Source organism: Chinchilla lanigera, unplaced genomic scaffold (assembly GCF_000276665.1).
Source record: "Chinchilla lanigera isolate Chin_1 unplaced genomic scaffold, ChiLan1.0 scaffold00012, whole genome shotgun sequence".
Lineage (NCBI taxonomy): Eukaryota > Metazoa > Chordata > Mammalia > Rodentia > Chinchillidae > Chinchilla > Chinchilla lanigera.
The window spans coordinates 523,580-530,509 of record NW_004955413.1 but is presented as its reverse complement, the minus strand read 5'-3'; positions in this window follow the sequence as shown (position 1 = coordinate 530,509).

The window sequence follows — 6,930 nt, the reverse complement described above, 5'->3', positions numbered from 1 at the left end:
TGTGGTTTCTGTCGGAAGTGATTTCCCAGAAGCTGTTCCTGTGGGCACTCCGATGTTTCTTATTTTCTCTCTCTGCTACAGAAATACTGAAGTCTCTCACCTACTCCTCCATTCTGAATTTTTTTTTTTTTTTTTTTGGTTTTTCTCCGGTACCGGGAACCGAACTCATGACCTTGCTCTTGCCAGGCATGCGCTTATGCCCCTGTGCTATATCCTTATGCCCGAGCAATATCCCCAGCGCCGTTTTTTTGTTTTTTGCTTGTTTGTTTTTTGTCTTTTTGAGGCAGACACTATGCAGTTCAGGCTGGTTTTGAGCTCATTTTGTAGCCCAGGCTGGTCTCACTTTTTTTCGGGGGTGGGGTACGAGGACTGAACTCAGGACCTTGCGCTTGCCGGGCAGGCGCTTGTGCCGCGTGTGCCGCTGAGCTATAGCCCTACTCTTCCCACGCTGGTCTCGAACTCGCAACGATCCTCCTGCTTCAGCCTCCGGAGTGCTGAGATTACAGGCGTGCGCCACTACGCCCCACAAAATGGAGTTAATTTTTTAATTTTTTTTTTTAAACCGGGAATCTGGAGCTGGGGATTTAGCTCAGTGGCACAGCGCCTGCCTGGCAAGCGCGAGGTCGTGAGTTCAATTCCCGGTACCGGAAAAAGAAACAACAACAAAAAAGGAATATAAACCGGGAATCAAACTCACAATCTTGCACTTGCCGGGCAGGCGCTGTGCAGCTGAACTATATCCCCAGGCCCCCGCTTTTTTTTTTTTTTTTTTTAACGGTGCCAAAGTTTCACATTTGTTAAAGATAGTAAATAAAACAGAAGGGTAAGGGAAAATAGGGCTCTGCACAGCGAGTTTGGGCCAAGTAAAAAGAGAGCAAAAATTTAAATACACCCTATAGTGTAGGGTGGGCTTTCGCGAAGAGGGGTGATAGCCCAGCGTGCTTTTTAAAGTCCTGATAGCCCACGATGCTTTTTATTTTATTTTATTTATGTAGGTATTAGGGAATCGAACTCGGGACCTTGTGCTTGCCAGACAGGCGCTTGTACCGCTCAGTTACATCCCAGCCCACCCAGGGTGCTTTTTAAAGTCTGTCTATGTAGGATATTAAAGAGTGGGATAAGAATGGTTTTTTTTTTAAGGTGGCTGGGGATTTAGCTCAGCGGCACAGCGCCTGCCTGGCAAGCGTAAAGTCATGAGTTCGATTCCCGGTACCGGAAAAAAAAAAAAAAGAAAGAAGAATGATTTTTAAATGTTTTGTCTTGAGGGTCTAACTTTTCTTATAGTTCCCGCTTAATTTCTGTCCACATCCCTTACACTATTCCCAGAATAAAAACTCAAAGAAATTCCGGATGATTTGAGGAAAAACACGGGTGAGCGGAACCCCTTCCTCCTGAAACTGAGTGGGCTTTATTCCAGTTTCTCAGGTTAGAGAACTTGGGGTTTTCAATAGGAACCCTTGCCCCTCGATTCCTACTCCCACAAAGATAAACACATAGATTTACATTTTATAATATAAATATATATAAATCACAAGACAGCCGGGCATGGCTGCAGAGGTCTCTAATCCCAGCACTCAGGTCCTCCTGAGTGGGAGGACCGAGTGTTCGAGAACAGCCTGGGTTACAAAGTAGGGTCGGGGCCAGTCTGGACTATACAGTGAGATGCTGCCTCGAAACCCTCCCCCTAAAAAGCAATCACAAATGGCAGCGCCTGTGGGAAGCGTTTGAAGATTTAGTTTTGTTTAATGCAAACAACAGTAATGGAAGCCAGGGTGATATGGAAACAGCCACGATGGAGGAGAAACGGTTCAAGTAAGAATTAAAAATGCAAAGTCATTATAAAAAAAAAAAGAAGGAAGAGGAGAGGGAGGAAGGGGAAGAAAGTAGGGGAAGAGGAGAGAAAGCAGAGGAAGAAAAAGAGAAGAAAGGAGAAAAAAGAGGAAGAGGAGAAGAGGAAGAGCAGGAGCACATTTCAGCACAGCCTAGGAATAATCCTGAATTCTGATCCCACAATGCACCACTTTGGGGTCTGGAATGAAATCCAAGGAGTTCAGGGAAGGAGATTCAAATTTAGGAATCATCCACATGCAAATAACAGTGCAATGATGAGAATAATAAGATGTCCATCCCTGGTGGACAAATAATAAGACTATCAGTCAAAGGAGAGCAAAACACTGTTGAGGGGGAAAGAGAGAGGAAGGAGGAAGGGTCTTCCAAAGCACTCAAGGAAACAAGAAGATAGAGAAGAAAGAAAAACACCGGGCTGGGGATTTAGCTCAGCTGCATAGTGCCTGCCTGACAAGTGCAAGGTCGTGAGTTCGATTCCTGGTACCAGAAGAAAAAACAAAAAGAGAGAGAGAGAGAGAGAGAGAAGAAAGAAAAACAAAGAAGCCAATGAAGAGATAGAAGAGATAATTATTGAGGTTGAATAGGAAGTTTTAAAAGAGTTAGGCTGAGCCGGGCATGGTGGTGCATGCCTGTAATCCCAGCACTCAGGAGGCTGAGGCAGGAGGATTGTTGCAAGTTCGAAACCAGCGTGGGCTACAAAGTGAGTTCAAGGTCAGCCTGAACTGTGTATCGAGACCCTGTCTCAAAAAGACAAAAAAGAAAAAAGAGTTAGGCTGGGCACTGTAGAGCATGCCTGTAATCCCAGAAAGCCTCAGCTACATAGCAAGACCTTGTTTTAAAATACAAAATAATAAATAAATAAGGAGGAGTTAATTATTGTGGTTAAATGGTAGGGCGTGGTGGGACATATCCGTAATCCCAGCCTTCAAGTGGCTGAGGCAGGAGGATCATTGTGAGTTCAAAGCCAGCATGAGCTATATAGTGAGTTCAAGGCCAACCTGAATAACGTGGAGGCATGACTCAAAAAGACAAAATAATAATAATAATAATAATAATAATTTTAAAAATTCAGTCCCAAGACTGAAAAGGTGATAACTATTAAAAAAAAAAAAAAAAAAAAGATAACTATACAAGAGGGGAAGGGAAGTCCCTACAGAGATGGACTTACCCCGAAGCAGCTGGGATCACAGCTGGAGGATGATCCTATGGGCTGCCAGCCTTTATAGGTGACTGCCTTGCTTTGTTCAAGGTTACACCTCTTTCTGGGGAACATCCATATCCAATGACTAATCAACACAGACAGACAAGGGTCCAGCCTGCCGTTTTGCCTACACTAGTGGTGGCGAACCTATGGCACGTGTTCCACAGCCCGATGTTTGTTATTTTTGAAACTTCTAAGAGGTTTGCCATCATTGGCATAGTCGTACACAAACTCTGAAGGGTCATCCCAGCTCCAGAGCACACTGTGGGTCAACTCAGGCCTTGTTATGACTGTATCACCATTCTCCCTGTGTTTAATCCTGCTTTTTTTTCCTCCTTTCCATATAGGTATTGGTGTCACTCAATAATAAATGTCCTGAATGTTATTTCCACCTCTCAACATGCAACAATGGTTTGCTCCAAATAACAACTGTCTGGGAAAACCCAAACTAACATGTAGGAGAGGGCAGGTGGAGAGGCCTTGAGACAACTTCATGAGATTGAGAAATCTCTGGCGAGTACCCAGCTTCTCTAACTCTTATCTTTTCCAGCTCCAACCCACACCTGACCACAACTACATGAGAGATCCTAAGAACCACCCAGCTGAGCCCTTCCTAATCCCAGCACTCGAGAGGCTGAGGCAGGACTGTGAGTTCAAACCAGCCTGAATTGCATAGTGAAATCTTGTCTCAAAAAGACAAAAAAAGGCATGTTTAATAATTAATTATACCCAGGGGTAGTGACACAGGCCTATAATCCCAGCACCTCAGAGACTGACACAGGAGGATCGCCACAAATTTGATGCCAATCTGGACTACACAGTGAAACTCTGTCTCAAAAAAGAAAACAAAAGTAATAATAGTAATAATTAATTATAGGTCAAATAATGCTCAGTTAAATTCATACTCCCAGGCTGGGCATGGTGGCACACACCTGTAATCCCAGCACTCAGGACGCTGAGGTAGGAGGATCGTTGTGAGTTCCAGGCCAGCCTGAGCAGCGTAGTGAGATCCTGTCTCAAAAAGACCAAAAAAAAAAAAAAAAAAAAAAAAATTCATGTTGTGAGATTCTCATGAAAATGTAACTTGTGATTTTTTGAGGCAGGGTCTCACTATGTAGTTCATTTAGGCGTTGGACTCACTTAGGCCAGGCTGGTCTCGAACTCCCAGCCATCCTCCTGCCTTAGCCTCTGGAATGCTGAGATTATAGGTGTGCCTGCACCACCACACCTGGTCCCATTAGGAAATTTTTTTTAATTGGCTGATATTTTCTTGGTTTTTTTGGGTCCCCCCCTCCCCTCGGCTACTGGGAATCGAACTCACGACCTTGTGCTTGCCAGGCAGGCTCTGTGCCCCTGAGCTAAATCCCCAGCCCCCAGCTGATATTTTCTTGGGAACAAGTGATGAATGAAGAATTAAGGATAACTGAAGATTGTTCTTTGTCTTAACCTTTTTTTTTTTTCTTTTTGTCTTTTTGAGACACGGTCTCACTATGCAGTTCAGGCTGGCCTTAAGCTTACTTTGTAGCCCAGGCTGGTCTCGAATTTGCAAGGATCCTCCTGCCTCAGCCTCCCGAATGCTGGTATTACAGGCGTGTACCACCAACCTGGCTGTTTTAACTTTTTAACTTTCCCTTTTCCAAACTAGTTAATTTACGGTCTCAAGATAAAGTAAAGCCATCCAACTAACCCATTTTCTCTGGAGTTCAGGCTGATTTGGAACTACCAGAAATTGTTCTCACTTTATTGCTGAGAAATCTTGTCCCAGAAAACTGAGTCATTACTGCTCCCTTTAGGTCTAGAAGAGGCAATCAGTACTCAGTGAACACCCACAATGCTAGCTGTCCATCGTGCTAATACCCCTTGGGGACTTTCCAGCTCATCACCCTTTAAGGCAAGGTGAGATTGTTTTGTATTTTTTCATTTGCATACAGCCTCGGGGTTAGTGGAATATATGTCTATATATTTATATCTACCTGAAGTGAGTTACCACTGGGCATGGTGGCACATGCCTATCATAGCAACGCTCAAAAGGCTAAGGCAGGAGGATAGCGGTGGGTTTGAGGCTCACAGCCTGCCCCGCCAATAGTGAGTTCAAGGCCAGCCTAAACTATATGGAGAGACCCTACGGCAAAAATTTTTTTTAAAAAAATGAGTTACAAAGGAAATAACTGAACTTTGGTGAAGGTACATGGAGAGGTATGCTGTCTGCAAAGATGTGCCCAGTGATTTCTGCCATCCCTGGGCATATGTGGCCTCCTCTCGTCAAGAGATGGGGTCCACTTCTCCTCCCCTGAATTTACTTTCACAAATAAAATAAAATAGAAATAGCACTGTTCCAGATCTACGCCCAGCCCTTAAGAGGCTGGAAGTTTCTATTTTGCTGTCCTGGGAGCCAATTCTCCTATAAAGAGATCCACCCATCCTACCAGAGAGGAAAGCCATTGTATATTTCACTATACAGACAAGGACCCTGGAGCATGAGAGGCTATGAAGAAAGTGAGAGTCCAGAAATCTCCCAGCTGCCAGGTGTGGCGGCACACACCTATAATCCCAGCACTCAGGAGGCTGAGGCAGGAGGATCACAGTGAGTTGAAGGCCAGCCTGGGCTACATAGCAAGACTCTGTCTCGAACAAAAAATTGTAAATTCTAGTTGAAATTGCCAGTTTGAATCACCCCTTTGCACTGAGAGTGCAAACTATTTTTAACATTAGCCAAACACAAAATTAAAATGAGTCATCTAGAAATAAAGCCATATTGCAATATCAAATAGAAATGATTGATTTTAAGATTTTGCACTCTTAAGAATTATTGTAGCCAGGTGTGATGGTGCACGCCTGTAATCCCAGCATTCCAGAGGCAGGAGGATTGCCATGAGATTGAGGCCAGCCTTGGCTACATAAGTGAATTCAAGACCAACCTGCATTACATAGTGAGACACTGTCTAAAAAAAAAAAAAAAAAAAAATTGCAACACTATGTTTCTCCAGTAGCACAGATGATAAATAGTTGCCTTAGAAGAAATTTGTAATTTTGGTAACAAGGCTACTTTTGAAAAAACAACTTGATTCGGTTCCTGGTACCAGAGAAAAACCAAAAAGAAAAAGAAAAAATAACTTGAAATATCTGGTTAAACATGGAGAATTTGGGCTGGGCATAATGGCACATGCCTGTAATCCCAGCACTGGGAAGGCTGAGGCAGGAGGATCACTGTGAGTTCGAGGCCATAAAATGTTTTAAAACTATACACCCATCTGCAATTCTCCTTTAAGGAAACAACTGCAAAAGCATGTAAATACATATAAAAAAGAATATGCAAATTGAAGTTTGTCATAGGTAAAAACTGAAAATAACTTCTTCCAGATGCAGAAGATTGGTTAAATACATCAGGTTGGATCTGGGAGTGTAGCTCAGTGGTAGAGTACATGCTTAGTATGCACATGGCTCTGGGTTCAATCTATAGCACTGAAAAAAATTATTTCTATGCAATACTATGCAGCCATTAAATTGGTAACATGGATATAGAGGATTTTTTTTTTTTTTTGAGACAGGGTCTTGCTAGGTAGTTCAGGCTGGCCTTGAGCTCACTTTTGAAGCCCAGGCTGGTCTTGAACTCTCAGTGATCCTCCTGCCTCAGCCTTCTCACTGCTGGGATTACAGGAGTGTGCCACCATGCCCAGCAAGATTTAGTGACATAGAAAAATTTTCACAAATCCTGTATTGTCCATAGATATAGATATTGATATAGACATAGATACAGATATGGATATATATTACCTAGGAGCCAGGCATGAGGGCTCACACCTGTAATCACAGGACTTGGGAAGCTGAGGTGGGAGGATTGCCATGAATTTGAGGCCAACTTGGGCTACAAAATGAGTTCA